The sequence below is a fragment of the Pseudorca crassidens genome, chromosome 2 (assembly GCF_039906515.1).
Source record: "Pseudorca crassidens isolate mPseCra1 chromosome 2, mPseCra1.hap1, whole genome shotgun sequence".
NCBI classification, from domain to species: domain Eukaryota; kingdom Metazoa; phylum Chordata; class Mammalia; order Artiodactyla; family Delphinidae; genus Pseudorca; species Pseudorca crassidens.
The window spans coordinates 135,554,549-135,572,643 of NC_090297.1; the positions used below are offsets into that span (position 1 = coordinate 135,554,549).

Here is an 18,095-nt window from a genome sequence, read left to right on the forward strand (position 1 = left end):
ATATAATAATAATTATCTCTCCTAGTACGTATTGAGCAACAAGTATATGCTAACATCAGGCCCCTGGAAGAAATACGGCAGCCAAGACACAAAAGTGGCCTTGGCATAAGACACAAAAGAAAGCTAAAAGATGTTTAGATGAATTGAGTTTATAATAAATAAGTCACCTGAAGACAATTACTAAAGAGTTTACTCATTTGTTTTAATATCTAAATTGTATAATAAAGTTGCCTAAACTTTAGTAGTGGAAGTAGTAGTAATAGAAGTTAAGCTTATACTGTCTTGACTCCCCTAAACATGTGCTGTGATTCACTTGGTAACAGATATCCTAAATGTAGGTAGAAATTATTCATCTCCATGGATGTATGATATGTTCTACTTTAAGTGTAGAAATGATTATCAGTTGAGTTCTTTCATTGCAAGCAATTGAAGTTGAATGAATGAATAAAATGGGAATTTATTGAAAGCTGTTATGGTGGTGCATAGAATTGAAAGAACAGAATAGCTGGATCAACTAGAAAGAAAAAACAGGTCAGCTTTTGGTGCTTCCAGCACTAGGCTGTGGACTTTTAGAGCTTGTCTCTCAAATTATCTATGGTGAAGGACATCTATATCTGTTGGTTTTTTAATCAGTATTCTTTCTTTTAAATAATTATTTTGGTTTTGAGCTTATTACTGTGTTTATATGTAAATACTGTTTAATTTAGATAGTTTATTACTTCATTAATCAGCTTCTCTCTACAGCTGTCCTTGGGATAGCTTTTTGCTTCAGTGTTCAGTTCCTTCATGGATTTGTGTTTTCTCTTAGGTTTTTGGCTTCTGAAGATGTCTCTTACTTTCTTTCAGCTATGCATGTAAATAAATGGTTTTTAAATTTTATTCAGCATTTTTAGGTGTTCTGTACTGTGAAAGGTTCTCAGCATGTCTAATCTGCTTTGCTTCTAGAAATACATCTCAGTCTCTTCATCTTCACCTTCTTGTTAAAAGTTCATCAGACTATACTACTCCCCTACTTGTTATCTTTTATAGGTTTCACCTAGCCCTAGTCTTATCTGCTCCCTGCCTTTGCCTTCAGGTTTATTTTAGATTACTTTCACTTGGTGTGGTCCAGCAGTACTGGATATTTTTCTCAAGTCAGCCATACTCTCAACTCTTGCATATATACTATGACTTCTTCCTTCCCCACATCCTTTCATTTCTTCTTTATATCTCATCTGAAGTGTGATTTCCTCAGAAAGACTTGCTTGATCACTTTACACTGGCTTAGTGCCCGTTGTCATGCTCCCCTAGCATCCTGTGCTTTCCTTTTTATTACGTACTTTGCTCTTCTAATTACTTAATTAGTATCAGTTTTCTCTAAAAGTGTAAAGACTATGTTAGCCTTCTTGATCACTATATTCCTAGTCAATAGCACATTGCCTGGCACATAGTAGATATTTTAAAAATATTTACTGTTTAATATATAACATTGATATTTAACACTTGTTATTGGACTGTCTTATTAATTAAATAGTATGGGGAATGCTATTACAATTAAATCATTCTCTTGACTAGGTTTAGTTGTTTTTTATTTTTTAATTGGTTTGCCTTCAAACCCTAGACATTTTGAATTAATCTTTTTTATTTTGAAATAATTTTAAACTTCCAGAAACATTGCAAAAAGAGTACAGAGAGTTCATGTATACCCTTCATCTAGTTTTCCCTGATGTTGACAGCTTACTTAACCGTAGTGCAATTATCAAAACCAGGAAATTAACAAGTTGGTACAATACTGTTGAATAAACTACAGACCTTACTGGAATTCTACCAGATTTTCTCTTTGTGTCCTTTTCTGTACAAGAATCCAATTCAGGATCCCACATTACACTGAGTTGTTTGTCTGTTTAGTCTCCTTCAATCTGTAACATTTCTTTAGTCATGACTTTGACACTTTGATGAATACTGTACTTTGATGAGTTATGTTTTTTTTTTTACAATATCTCTAGGTTTACTTTTGTCAGATGTTTTTTCATTAATAGATTCAGATTATGCCTTTTTGTCAAGAATACCACAGAAGTGATATGTCCTTCAACAGTACATGATGTTGATATGTCGTATTTTATTGGTGATATTAACGCTGATTACTTGCTTAAAGTGTCACCCAGTTTCTGCACTGTAAAGCTACTATTTCCCCCTTGGTATTGATAAATATCTTCCTGCTCCTCAAACTTTTGCCCACTGATCTTAGTATCTGTGGGTGGGTCTTGCCTGCAACAGTTTAACACTGTGGTATTTGCCTGATGGTGAGTTTGTATTTTTCTCATTCCTTCTACCTTTATTAATTAAAATTCTTCTATAAGGGAGAGTTGCCCTTTCTCTCACATTTATTTACTTATTCAATTATTTATATCAATATGGACCTGTGGATATTTGTTTTATTCTATGAATTATCATTTATTCTATCATTTACTTTATTGCTTTGGTCATTGGGAACTTCTTCAGGATGGTTTCTGTGTCATTTTGACATCCCCCAATCCTTTTGTGAGAATTTCTTATTTTTTATCACAAGATATTCCAAGGTCATCTTGTATTTTCTGTGCTCCAGCCCTGGAATCAACCTCCTTTCCTAAGAGCCCTGACTCCTATTAATTGGGGAATGGTACTTAGAAGTCAAGATCTGAGTGCTGGGTGTTCTCATTGTCATTAGAGTATCGTTTTCCTATACTCTGACAGCAGATAGAGCCAGGAAGTGTGTGTGTGTGTGTGTGTGTGTGTGTGTGTTAACCCTTGCATATATACGTATCTATACTGCTATGTCTATCTACCTATGTATATATTAACAACCATGAGTTCACACTGATATCTCTGATTCTACTCTAACCCATAAGGTTCATTGTAGCTTTTTCCCTTTTCTAGCCCCCTAAGACTTAGTTCCCTTATATCCTTTCTCCTATTCTATGCCTGAAATTTACCTGATACTCCTTGTCCCAAGAGACATAGACTATTTACAGTCAATAATTTAATGTGTTAAATATGCTCAGGGTTGGGCTTCCCTGGTGGCGCAGTGGTTGAGAGTCCGCCTGCCGATGCGGGGGACACGGGTTCGTGCCCCAGTCCGGGAAGATCCCACATGCCGTGGAGCAGCTGGGCCCGTGAGCCATGGCTGCTGAGCCTGCGCGTCCGGAGCCTGTGCTCCGCAGCGGGAGAGGCCACAACAGTGAGAGGCCCGCGTACTGCAAAAAAAAAAAAAAAAAAAAATGCTCAGGGCTGTTCTGGCCAGTAATATCTCTGAGAAGGGTTTTTGAAGGGGGTAAGTGTCAGGGAACAAGGGAGATAGTGTGCATATGAATGTTGGGGCTGGGGAAAGAGACAGTTTTCGGGTGCTGAGGGGGAAAATGTTCAGGCAGAAGTACAGCTCATGTTAAGGTCCAAAGGTAAGAAAAGTATGGCTGGTTCAGGGAACTGAATATAGTTCAAGATAGCTATAGGGGTTGAGACATAGAGGTTCCAATTTCATACTAGAACTAGTTTCATAGTAGTTGGAAAAGATGCTTGATATGATTTCAACCTTCTTACATTTATTAAGATTTGTTTTCTTGCTTACCATATGATCTATCCTGGAGAATGTTCCATGTATAATATATACTTGAGAAGAATACGTATAGGCATACCTCGGAGATATTGCAGGTTTGCTTCCAGACCACCGTACTAAAGTGAATATTGCAACAAAGCGAGTCACAATTTTTTGATTTCCTAGTGCATATAAAAATTATGTTTATACTATACTGTAGTCTGTTAAATGTGCAATAGCATTATGTCTAAAAAATGTACATACCTCAATTTAGAAAATACTTTATTGCTAAATATATGCTAATCATCATCTGAACCTTCAACAAGTCATAATCCTTTTGCTGGTGGAGGATCTTGCCTGGATGTTGATGGCTGCTGACTGATTAGATTGTGGTTGCTGAAAGCTGTGGTGGTTCTGGCAATTTCTTAAAATAAGACGACAATGAAGTTTGCCTCATCGATTGACTCTTCGTTTCACAGATGATTTTTCTGTAGCATGCATTGCTGTTTTACCTACAGAATTTCTTTCAAAATTGGAGTCAGTCCTCTCAAATCGTGCCACTGCTTTATCAACTAAGTTTAAGTAATATTCTAAGTCCTTTGTTGCCACTTTACCAATCTTCACAGCATCTTCACGAGGACTAGATTCCATCTCAAGAAACTATTTTCTTTGCTCATCCATAAAAAGCAACTTCTCATTCATTCAAATTTTATCATGAGATTGCAGCAATTCAGTCACATCTTTTAGGTTCCACTTTTTTGTGTGTGTGTGGTATGCGGGCCTCTCACTGTTGTTGTCTCCCCCGTTGCGGAGCACAGGCTCCAGACGTGCAGGCTCAACGGCCATGGCTCACGGGCCTAGGCACTCCGTGGCATGTGGGATCTTCCCGGACCAGGGCACGAACCCGTGTCCCCTGCATTGGCAGGCGGACTCTCAACCACTGCACCAGCAGGGAAGCCCCTAGGTTCCACTTTTAATTCTAGTTCTTTTGCTGTTTCCATTATAGCTGTTAGTTACTTCCTCCACTGAAGTCTTGAACGCCTCAAGTCATCCCTGAGGGTTGGAGTCAACTTCTTCCAAATTCATGTTAATGTTAATATTTTGACCTCTTTCCATTAATCACAAAGAATGGTGAATCGTTTCCAGAAGGTTTTCAATTTACTTTGCTCGTATCCATCAAATGAATCACTATTTATAACAGCTGTAGCCTTACAAAATGTTATTTCTTAAATACTAAGACCTGAAAGTCAAAATTACTCTTGATCCATGGGCTACAGAATGAATGTTGTGTCAGCAGGCATGAAAACAACATTGATCTCATTGCACATCTCCTTCAGAGCTCTTGGGTGCCCAGGTGCATTGTCAGTGAGCAGTAATATTTTGAAAGAAATCTTTTTTTTACTGAGCAATAGATCTCAATAGTGGGCTTAAAATATTTAGTAAACTATGTTGTAAACAGATGTCCTGTCATCCAGGCTTTGGTTGTTCCATTTACAGAACACAGGCAGAGTAGATTTAGCATAATTTTTAAGGGCCCTAGGATTTTTGAAATGGTAAATAATCATTGCTTCAACTTCAAGTATTCTGCTGCATTCACCCCTAATGAGAGAGTCCCCCCATCCCTTGAAGCTTTGAAGCCAAGCATTGACTTCTCTCTAGCTGTGAAAGTCCTAGATAGCATCTTCTTCCAATAGAAGGTTGTTTTTTCATCTACACTGAAAATCTGTTTTATAGTATAGCTACTTTCATTCGTTATCTTAGCTAGATCTTCTGGATAACTTGCTGCAACTTCTACATCAGCACTTGCTACTTCACCTTGTACTTTAATGTTTTGGAGATGGCTTCTTTCCTTAAACCTCTTGAACCAAAACCTCTGCTAGCTTCAAACTTTTGCAGTTTCCTCACCCCTCAGGCTTCATAGAGTTGAAGAGACTTAGGGTCTTCCTCTGGAGTAGGCTTCGGCTTAAGGGAGGGTTGTGGCTGGTTTGACCTTCTTTCCAGATGAGTGAAACTTTCTCCATATCAGCAATAAGCTGTTTTGCTTTCTTATCATTCATGTGCTCACTGGAGTAGTACTTTTCATTTCCTTCCAGAATTTTTCCTTTGCATTTACAGTTTGGCTAACTGGCACAAGAGGCCTAGCTTTCGGCCTTTCTTGGCTTTTGACAAGCCTTCTTCACTAAACTTAATTATTTCTAGCTTTTAATTTAAAGTTAGATGTGTGACTCTTTCACCTGAGCACTTAGAGGCCATTGTAGGGTTATTAATTGGCATATTTTCAACATGGTTGTGTCTCAGGGAATAGCACAGCCTGAGGAGAAGGAGAGAGACTGGGGAACAGCCAGTTGCTTGAGCAGTCAGAACACAAGCAACATTTTTTTTTAATTTAATTTAATTTAATTTATTTTTTATACAGCAGGTTCTTATTAGTTATCCATTTTATACACATCAGTGTATACATGTCAATCCCAATCTCCCAGTTCATCCCACCACCCCACCCCCCGCCACTTTCCCCACTTGGCGTCCATACGTTTGTTCTCTACATCTGTATCTGTTTCTGCCCTGCAAACCGTATACACAACATTTAATGGTAAAATTTGCTGTCTTATATGGGTGCGGTTCATAGTGCCCCAAAACAATTACAACAGTAACATCAAACATCACAAATCACCATAACAAATACAATAATACTGAAAAAGTTTGAAATATTGTGAGAATTACCAAAATGTGACACAGAAACATGAAGTGAGCAAATGCTGTTGGAAAAATGGCACCAATAGACTTGCTCAATGCAAGGTTGCCACAAACTTTCAATTTGTAAAAATGAACTATCTGCAAAGTGCAGTAAAGCTAAAATGAGGTATGCCTGTATTCTGCTGCTGTTGGATGGGAAGTTCTGTAAGTCTGGTTTGACTTGTTCAAATCCAATGTTTCCTTCTTGATGTTCTGTCTGGATGACCTGTGCATTGTTGGAAGTGAGTTATTGAAGTACCCTACTGTTATTGTATTGCTTTCGATTTCTCCCTTAGATGTGGGGTCCAACCCCTTCTCTCCTCTGGGTGAAGCTGGGAATTGGAGTTGGGAGTTCCCTCCCCATTGTCTGGTGCTTGACCAGGGGTGGGGTTTATGGCGAGAGTGTGTCTCAGCCTTTCCTAACGATTTCAAGTGGGTGATGTGGGCATTTTCTCCTTCACTTGGTATGTGAGAGTCACTCAACTAGTTTCTGATTTCTTTCAGAGGAAATTGCTCTGTGAGTAGCTATAGATTCAGTGTGTCTGTGGGAGGAGGTGAATTCAAGAGTTGTCTATGTTGCCGTCTTGGACTAGAACCCTCAATCCATGTTTTCTTTTAAGACAGATGCAGCTATAAAGTATGCTTTAGTTGTTTAGGTGGTAAATTTATCTATATGTAATTAAGAGCCCAAACTGTGATTTTTGGATCAGAAATTAGGTAAGGGATGTTTCTTTAATTGAATTGAATATGTTCTTTTCTCCTCAAGAAAATAGAAACTTTACCACCTTCCATTACCAAGCCTTCTATTTAAACATATAAAATCACTAAGCTTTTTAAAAAATTGATTTTAGTAGCCAGTTTATTTCCTTAATTTAATTGCTTTATATACTTTTCCTTTGTTATCTCATCTTAGTGTGATTCTGGAATGCATTTTTAAAAAATTTTCTATCAGTCATTGGAATAGTCTTTATCAGTGGCTATTTTTCTGCTCTAATTTGAAGAATACTAAACAGTCTCAGAATATAGAGGAGGAGGGAAGCATATAAAATTCTGGCTTTGAGTTAATTGGAGCTAAGAGTTTAATTTTTTTTAGTTGATATGTTGCTATGAAATCAGAATAAAATTTGGGAATATTAGGGAAGCTTTTCAACAAAGATGTAATTTACGGATCTTAAAAGATTAACAAAGAGTACAACATACTTGATTTTTCAATGATTTTTTGTTAGAAAGCTGTGTGGCCTAGCTTTTTATATCTAACTGGAATATTGATGTTATGTCATTATAAATGCATTCTATCTTTAGCTACCTGCCTGCCACATCAGAGGGAAATGAGATAGCTACATAACTGTCGTTCTTTGAAAGCTTTATTCTTGGAATAAGTAACCAGAGTGGTTATAATTCTTACGGTTTGTTCTTGTATTCATCTTTGTAAAAAAAAAGAAGACTGAAAAATCAGTTAAACTAATACTTCTCAGGCAATCATCAATCATCAGATATCTTGTATTTGGTTTGTTTATAGTAAACCCAGTCTTAATAATATATATGACCTGTTCGTTGCTTTACAGAAGTGAAAAAACTATGATTAGTAATAATTCAGCTAAAGGTAGATTTAAACTACATAGATTTGATTAATAAAGTGGCTTTAAATAATGGCATATACTTTCTAGTTATGTGAAATAATTAGGCTAACAGAATTAGCAAATGGAAGTCATTCAGTAAAGAATAGATAATTCTCTTAAAAATATTATCTATATACAAATTAGCATTTTGTCATATTGGTTAAATGAAGGAACAGTGCTGGAAAAAAGTTATTTTCTATTGTCTTTTAGGGGAATCCATTTCCAGATCTTCCATATATACTAATTCCTGAAATTGATTTGCCTAAGTAATTGCCAGGCAGTTGTCCAGGATTTCTCTTTCAAATGGTCTTTCTCTGGTTTTATAAAAGAAAGGCTTGTTTATTATTAAATCTGAATAGCCTCTCTGGCTCCCAGACAAAGGAATAGTCTGAACTACTCAAATGGTGTAGATGTTGAGAAAGTGAGTGATTAACAGGGAAACAAATCTTTTTGAACTCAAATTGTTTTCACTGAAATTGAAGAATGGCTTATTTGTTACCTTATATATTATTAAAACTAATTTTTAACAATAGATCCCTATGCAGTTTTTGGAAAACACTTGGAAGGAGTTCAAAGAATTGACATTGCTAGAACATACTTTTATTCCAGTCTGCTTATTTATGTGAACAAGATTTCTCAGAACTTACATCTATAAAATGAAGAATAAGGATAGCAATGCCTCTTAATTGTCTCACTCTACAATATTCTTAATATTCTAGCAAATAATGTAATATTCATCATTTTAGCAAATAATGTAATATTTATCTTTCTAGCAATGAAGTAACATTTATCAATGGATATGTGAACTAATTGGGAGAAAAAGTTTTATCCAATTAAAGATGAAATTTATTTGCCAATTGCCAATAGCATTTTACTTTTTATATCTCATGTTTACCAAGCTTATTACATGTTTATGTTGTATTGATGTAGTATGTTCTAATAATAGTAATAATAGCCCAATCCAGAAGAAATTTTAATATTTGAGCTTTATGGTTCAGAAAGTTTTTGTATTTAAATTTTCATTTATATACATTTAATGGCTAGGAACTATAATAAGATAATCAATAAATGACTTTCAAATCCAAAAATATATTAGAATAAATTTTGTAATCTAAATAGAATGGAAATACAAGTTCAAGAAGAAAATGAAATGATATAAAAGTGTTTGATAATGAATGGATGACAGTTATCATATTGCTATGGCATTTAAATTCCATTAGCTATATTTAAAACAATGTCATACTAATTTAAAATGCAAATAATTATAATGCATCACAAATTTCATTGTTTATAACTATTTAAATGTGTTCAAAGTCTTTCGTCATAACTTTAAAATATTCAAGATAGTTTTTCAAAAGTTTTGCTTTACCACTGAATTATGCCCTTGTTGGAATTATTTATTGCTATTTCATATATTGGTGTTTTTTGACTAGCAGACATTAGGTAAGCATTCATTGGGGCTGATAAATAGTTCCAATTATATCAAAGCTAGTGCTAATGAGATTAATTTCATCTCAATTATATGTCACTAATGTGAATTAAAAGAATTTTTTGTTGTTGTTCTACCAGGACTATTTAAAGAGCACATTTAGTTAGATATTATATGATGAAATGTCAAGGTAGCTCAGAAAATCTTGTTTAGGACCACTTCATCTTAGTGGGATTCAGAATCATTTTGCAGAAATTAACAACTTTAATTGCAGAATATGAAATTTGGAACTTGAGGAAGACTTAGAGATTTCCTATTGAAATGCCCTCATTTGTCAAAGAGAAAACACAGAGCCAGAGAGTCACTTACTCAAGCTAATACAGGGAGTACGCAACAGAACCATATCCAATCTGTCAGTAAAACCTATAGATTTTATCTCCAGTATCTCTACTGAGTTTCTGTACTTCTTCTCAGGCTCCAGTGCCCTCACCCTTGTTCAGGCAATCATGATCTCTCATCTGATACCTACTGTACTAGATCTGATTAGTCTCCCCACATCACCTCATTTACAAACCATATCTGATCACAATTATTCCTCTGCTTAAAATCCTTCAAAGATGTCTCATTGGTCATAGGAAGAAGGCTAGTCCTTTGTTCTGCAAGGCCTGACTGATCAGGCCTCTGCTTGCCTGTCTAGCCTTAACTGCCACCACTGTCCCCTTTGCTCCCTGGATTCCAGTCACACAGGCCTCTTCAGTTTCTCAAAAGTACCATGCTCGTTTCTTTTTACAGTATCATGTTATATGCTGTTCCTGCTGCTTGGAGTGCTTCTGCTGCTCTAGCGAATGCTTACTTATCTGTCAGATTTCATCTCAAATGACACTTTCAGAGACTCCCACACTGCCCCTCCCCCAGTCCTTGCAGACTAGATTGGTCCCACTGCTGTTTTTTTCTCATCTATACTTTTTTCTTCAAAACCCATACTACACTTTGTATATTTGTGTGAGTATTTGATTAAAGTCTGTTTCGTTGGGTAGAGTGAGGGCAGAGTTTATGTGTATTTTGCTTATCATTATATCCCTAGCACCTGCCTCATTGCCTGGTACATGCAAGGAACTTAATGCTTGTTGAATGAATGATGCCCGATTAGTTCTATTTCTACTTCACCAATGATTTTAGAGTAACATTTCAGTGTTTGAAATCTTCTTTGCCATATGCTTTATATAACTTACCCATCTGTTGATGAAGTAGCATTTGGGAAAAAATAGAATTTCAAGTTATTTATTCCTAATTTGTAAATCACACTTTAAAAAAAAAAACTCAGAACACCTTTTTTTTTCTTAAAAGCATGAAACCAATAGTGCTAAATGTTCTTCCTATATTTGATGGAACCTAGTCACATGTTAATTTTTATTTATCAGCTGTCTTCATTTATGTGTAGTTTCTGAGAAACTAAGAAGCCATAGAAACTATTGCATATGGAGTGTAATAAAAATGCAAAGAGATGGTGGTAATATTAAAGTTCGTGCCTCTCAACCACAGAACCATATTACTGGAAATTGTAATAGATATTCTTTACCCCCTTCCCCATCCTCCCCCAGCCATTCCCCCTCCACCCCCAAGAAGGATTGTGTTCTTGTAAATAACTTAAGAAACACAGTATACTACTTCTCCTTCTTGAAGAATAATAACAATGTTTGTTAGCATAGTAAAGCTTCTTTTGCCTTAAAGCAAAGTTTCTCACCTTTGGTGATGGTGACATTTTGGGTTGGATAATTCTTTGTTGAGGAAAAGGGGAGAGAGAAGATGATATACTGAGTATTATAGGGTGTTTAGCAGCATCCATGGCCTCTATCCACTAGACTCCAGTAACACCCTCTCAGTTTTGACAACCAAAAATGCCTCCAGACATTGCCAGATGACCCCCAGGAGACAAAATCATCCCCAGTTGAGAACTACTACATTAAAGGGATCAGTTTAACTCTAGACTCATATTTCCAAACTTATTTGAATTCCTTGAAATTCTTCTCCTTCTTTCCCTTCATCTACATACTAATGTCCTGGGAAATGCTATTTTAAATTATCTTTTAGTAAAGCTAAACTAATTCTACCTTTTTCTTCTACTTTTTTAGACTCCCCCTTAAAACTCTTCAAAACTTTCCATTGCACTTTGAATAAAATTCAGACTCCTTAACGTGGCCTTCCTGCATGTAAAGGCCTTTGCCTACTTCCCTAACCTTATTTCCTATCACATCATGCTGTCAGTCCCATTGTGACCTGCTTTCAGGTCCTCAGGCACCCGAGTTTCTTTCCTAATGTGCTGTTCCTTCTGTTGGTAATCATTTTGCCCTTGCTCTTCCTTATCTTTTAGGTTCAGGTTTCAGATTAAATGTCATCTCCTATGGAGAGGTCTTTTCTGACCATCTCTTACCCTGCCAAAAAGGATAGTCATCCATCCCAATACCTACCTTCTATCTCAATACCCTGTTTGTTGCCTTCACAATACTTTACAGTTTGTAATTATTTGTTTATTTGTGTGGATTTTTTTTTTCTGCCTTAGTCATTAGAATGCAAACTCTGTGAGGGCAGGCACCACATCTATCTTGTTCATCATTATATATTCAGCATTTAGTACAGAGCCTGTCATCTAACAGGCACAATAATTATTTGTTGAATAAATAAATAAATATGCTTTAATTTATCAGTGTGTTTCTTTTATAGGGTTAACCTTGGAGTTAAATTATTTTTATTGAGATATAATTCAGATACCATAAAATTTCACCCGTCAAAAGTGTGTAATTTAGTGGTTTCTAATATATTCACAAGCTTGCACAACCATCACCACTATCTAATTCCAAGGCATTTTCATCACTCCCCATCCCCGCTTCCCCCAGCCCCTGCCAACCACTAGTCTACTTTCTGTCTTTATGGATTTGCCTGTTCTGGACATACCATATAAGTGGAATTTTATAATATGTGGTCTTTAGTGTCTAGCTTCTTTTCCTTTGCATAATATTTTCAAGGTTCATCCATGCTGTAGCATGAAATACTGCTACATTCTATCTTATGGCTGAATAATATTTTTTTTATATGGATATGCCATGTTTTGTGTATCCATTCATCAGTTGCTAGACACTTGGATTGTTTCCACTTTTTGGCTATTATGAATAATGCTGCCATGGGCATTCATGTATAAGTTTTTGTTTTCACTTCTCTTGGGTATATACCTAGAAGTGGAATTGCTGGATCATATGGTAGCTCTATATTTAATTTTATGAGGAACTCCCAGACTGTTTTCCCAAGTGCCTACACCATTTTACATTCCTACCAGCAGTATATGAGGGTTCCAATTTCTCTTCACCCTTGCCAACACTTAATATTGTCTTTTATTATAGCCATCCTACTGGGTATGAAGTGGCATTTTTGTTTTGATTTGCATTTCCCCAATGACTGATGATGTTGGAATGTGCTATTGGTCATTTGTATATCTTTTTTTGAGAAATGTCTATTCAGATCCTTTGCCCATTTTTTAATTGGGTTCTTTGTCTTTTAATTGTTGAGTTTTAAGAGTTCTTTATGTATGCTGGGTATTAGATTCTTATCTGACATATGGTTTGCACATATTTTTTCCCATTCTGTGGTTGTCTTTTCACTTTATTGATAGTGCCCTTTTATACACAAAAGTTTTTAATTTTGATGAACTCCAATTTAATCAATATTTTCTTTTATCACTTATGCTTTAGGTGTTTTATCTAAGAAACCATTGCCTCATCTAAGGACATGAAGATTTATGCCTGTTTTCCTTTGAGAGTTTTAATACTTTACAATTTTATATTTAAATCTTTGATCCATTCAGTTTTTGTATATGATGTGAGGTGGGGGTGCAACTTCATTCCTTTGTGTACAAATATTTAATTGTTGGAGTTTTGTCTTTTTAAACTTTAATAAAGAATCATAATTTTCTCAAAATTATTATGAAACAAATATGTTTCATTTTTACAGTTAAAAAAAGTAATGTATGGAGCACATACTATGTACCAGACATTATGTTGGGCATAGGATCTGTAAAGAAAAAAAGATAATTCTTACCTTCAGTCTCTCACAGATCTGGAAATTAAGAAACTTGAAAGTATTGATAGTACTAAAAATGTGAATGGAACATATAAGATATTTGAAGAAGTTACTAGTGGTTTTAAAGAATTGGTTTTTGAGAGATTGCATGTGAAAATAAGATGACATGGTAAAAAATAAAAATATTCCTGAAAATTGCTGTAAAAAGCACTTGATGGTGGTTGCTATGCAGTAGGAATATTTTACCTTGATTAGTACTCATCCATAAATGCAAGGTAAAGATAAGACCATAACAGAAATGACAAAGAAATCTTTCACTCATTCTCTCTCTCCCTCCTCTCTCTCTCTCTTTAGTATAACTGAATGAATTAATATTTATTTAACTAAGAGCAAAGGGTTCTTTACAGCAGTGCTCTCTGAGTCATTCTTTGCCAATTCTGTGTTTTTTCTCACCCCTTTGTCTTCCTTTTTTTTTTCCTCTTGATGCTAATCTTATATTTGTTGATATATCTTGCTAAGATTTGCACTTATTTACAACAGCTTTCTTTGAACTGAGTTTAGTCTTTTGTGACTAATTATTGAGTTAATAGTTTTGTGACTAATTGACATTAGGACATGTTAGATTCGTTGTATTAGTCTGCACGGGCTACCATAACAGAATACCAAAGACTGGGGGTCTTAAACAACAGAAATTTATGTTCTTAAAGTTCTAGAGGCTTGAAATGCAAGATCAAGGTACCAGCTCTTCTGGTAAGACCCTTCCTGGCTTGCAGAGGGCCTTTTCGCTGTTTCTCACATGGTCTTTACTCTGTGTGCACGTGCAGGGGAGAGAGGTGGGGAGGGAGGGAGAGGGACATCTCTGATGTCTCTTCCTCTTCTTATAAGGACAGGAGTCCTTTTGGAATAAAGCCCCACCCTTATGACCTCATTTAACCTTAATTACCTCGTCAGTGTCCTATCTCCATATCCAGTCATATTGGGATAATTTGCGTGGAGAGCACAATTCAGTTCATAACACCCATGTAACACATTGTAGTCACTTTGATATTCTTTATTTTACAATAAGAAAGTACAGTTAGTCTCTGTAAAACTTACATTGTTGCTGGAGGGGGTGAAAAAAAAACCTTACATTATCTAGGCTCTCTACACCTATATTTCCTCACCTATACAACAAGAAACTTGGACGAGTTGATTTCTGAATGCTGAAATTCTCTGTTCCTTCAATTTAGTTACTGATTTCTAATATTATTCAGCAGATAGATTTTAGGAAGCATCTCATAATAGAAATTCATGTTCTGTAAATCAGCATTCTACCAACTCATTACTGAAGTGAAAGTCTTAGTCATTCTATGTACCTCTAAATTCTGACATAGATATTTTTTTCAACAAGCTATGCTGGTTAGGTTTTTACTATATTCTTTTAAACTAGCTATGCTGGTTAGGTATAATTTAAAGAATTGAATGTGACATGTTTCTTTTTTCTTCCAGTTAATAATACCTTTTATTTATACAATAAAGTTTATCCTTCATAAATACATTTCATTGTAATGGATACAATAAATACAACATAATAAGTGTAGACAGTAAAATGTGAGAATCCCTCTCATACTTACTCCTCTTTCAAAGGAGTTAACCACAATTAACAGTTTAGTATGCATCCTTCTACTCTTCTTTCTATGAATGTACATATGAATATTAATTTATATTTTTTCATAAATGAAATCATACTGTATATATTCTGTTATTTAAATTTTTTCCTCAGCATTGTGTCTTGGGATTTTCATAAATACCAAGATATATGCATATCATATTTAAAATGGCTGCATGGTGTTATATAATGTTATTGTAATTTATGTAACTGTTCCCCTTTTGTTGGATATCACTTTGTTTTCTTTATCACTATTAAAAGTAATGTGCAGAGATTCCTTTAGAATATACTTCCTACATGTGGGATTAAACACATTGAAAATTTTGATAGTTACTGTTTTCCTAAAAGGCTTTACAGATTTACATTCCACCAACAGGGAGTGATAGTGTTCATTTACTTTCACCACTGCCAAGATAATACCACTATTTTAAAATTGCTTCCAATCCAATGGTTGAAAAATTATATTTTCATTGTTTTAAAGTTGCATTTATCTGATATCTGGAATGTTGAACATCCTTTCACTTGTACACTGTATATTTTTCCATAAATTTCTCTAGTTTACCCATCTTTCTTATGGAGTATCTTTTTAATATTGATTTGTAAGAGTTTTGTAAAATATATTTTGCATGTGAATTCTTTATTTTAAATGTTGCAGGTATGTTTTCCCTGTCGTTCATCTTTTAACTTTGCTTTTGGTATCTTTTGATATGGAGATTTTTCATTTTGTGAGAATGTCAGTCATTCTCTTTATCCTCTCTGTTTTGTGTACTGTGTAGGAAGCTTCTTCATGTAGAGTTATTTAATTTTTTGTAGTATTTTATGTTTCTTTAACTCCATTTGGAGTTTATTTAAGTGGGTAGCCAATTCACCCAACCTTACTTGCTATGTAGTCCATTCTTACTGATTTGATACCATTTTATCTCAGTCTAAATTTGTGTTATGCTGATCTATTTCTGGACTCTCTATTCTCTTCTTTTTGTTGTGTTTTCCTAATTTCTTTACCAATAGTGTACTTCTAATTACAGTAGATTACTGTGTCTTTTGAAATCTGAGATGACAAGAACATTTTCCTTCATTTAATTTATTTTACACAGCTATTCTTGCTACTTTTATCTATAGTTTTTTTCCTCTTCTCTCTCTGTTTGCTATTACTTCTTAGTGTTGCTGTAATCTTACTCGACCCTCTTCTGATTTGTGGCTGTTAAGTTATATGTGAACTAGAAAACTAGATAACAGACTGCTGGTATTTTAGATAAAATAGTCTCTAGATCGAGGAAATGAAGAATTCATATGACATTCATTCGTGGGTAGAATGTTCATGCTTTAATACATAAAATTTATTGCACGCGTTTTAGTTTCTCAGAGGCTTAGATTTTTTGTTGTTTCTAGGTTCTTAGTAATATTTTGAATAGTTGATGTTGCTGAATATGCAACATCATATAGAAACATTCATATATGTTAAAATTATTTTTTTAATTGAAGTATATAGTTAATTTACAATACTGTGTTACTCTCAGGTATACAGCAAAGTAATTTAGTTATATATGCGTATATTCTTTTTCAGATTCTTTTCCATTATAGGTTATTACAAGATACTGAATATAGTTCCCTGTGCTATACAGTAAATCTTTGTTGTTTATCTATTTTATATATAGTAGTGTGTATCTGTTAAGCCCATACTCCTAATTTATTCCTCCCCTGCAAAATTATTTTTTAAACAGAAACTACATTTAAATCACTTTGAGGGACAACTTTCTTTATTTCCATCATTTTATGGTAATGAAAGTTGTCTATTAATAGGGAAACAAAGTAAATATGACCAAGCCCACTTTTTGCTTTGGGGTTTTCTTCTCTAACAATACAATAGAGAACAAAATTAAAATTAAAAAAAAAAGAGTAGGTAAAGTAGAGTAAGATTTACTCTTATTCTATATCAACTAGAACCAGATGTATTATAAGAGCAGCATCTGGAGAATTTCCTGGCTGTCCAGTTGTTAGGACTCTGTGCTTTCTCTGTGGGGGCCTGAGTTCAATCCCTGGTCTGGGAACGAAGATCCTGCAAGCCACACAGCATGGTCCCCCAGCCCCACCCTGCCACCAAAAAACAAGAGCAGCATATGTTACCATGGAGCATCTTTAACTCAAGGTCAGCTTTAAAAAAAGCTTTGACCTGCTTTATGGTTTGGAAAAATAATTCTCACTGGCCTTGGGCAATTATAGCCTTTATTGTACCTAAATTGCTAAGCTTACATGAGGTACTTAAAGTAGCTGTCCCTTCTTTACTGCACAATCAGTAGAATCCTGCATTGGCTGTTCCGTTCTAAAGCATAAGAAATAGAGAAGTAGTAGTGCTATTTTTTTTTTACATTTGTATATTCAAATTAAATGAATAGATTCAACATGCTTTTTTAAACTTCGTTTTAAGCTTTTGTTTTCTTTAAAATATCTCTGGTACTATGAGTTTGTGTGTATGTGTGTTACATATTACTTAGGGAAATACTGTTTCTCTTATTACTGGACAGGTGAATTATTTAAGGGTTTCCAGGATTGCACTAAGATTTGGAGCATCTGAGGGTTGTAAAAGAACCTGTACTTTTTGTAGACATTTCAAGCTTAGAGTGCCCCAGAGATCCAGAAATAGGGTAGTTCTAAATTATGATTAGCATCTGGAGTCTAGTCAGAGCTTACTTGGGCAAGAAACATACCCTTTTTAGGCTTGGGGTTCCTGAAGCTATATATATCTATACTACGAGATTCAGTAAATCAATATGCTATATGACAGCTCACAAAGTGGATCCTGCCTGCAAAGACATATATTGATTGGCCCACACAGTGTTTTTAAAATACCTAGATTTATGGCTTCTGACTGAAAAATTGGAAGATCTGACAACCTGAGCAGCAACTAGCTAGATGGACTTGTGCTCTCCGCTTCACCAGAATCCATACCACTACTTATCCTGAATGTGTCAGTTGCCATTTGTCACCATACTTGCACAATTACCCACTTACTTAACTCATTTATGTTCCTACCCAGCAACTGAAGGT

At 35.0% G+C, this 18,095-nt stretch overlaps 1 protein-coding gene across 1 annotated transcript in view; it reads left to right on the plus strand.

The window, feature by feature from the left end:
* Positions 1-18,095, plus strand: part of XPR1 (xenotropic and polytropic retrovirus receptor 1) — a 206,098-nt gene that overhangs the window by 102,954 nt on the left and 85,049 nt on the right. The window lies entirely within an intron of this gene.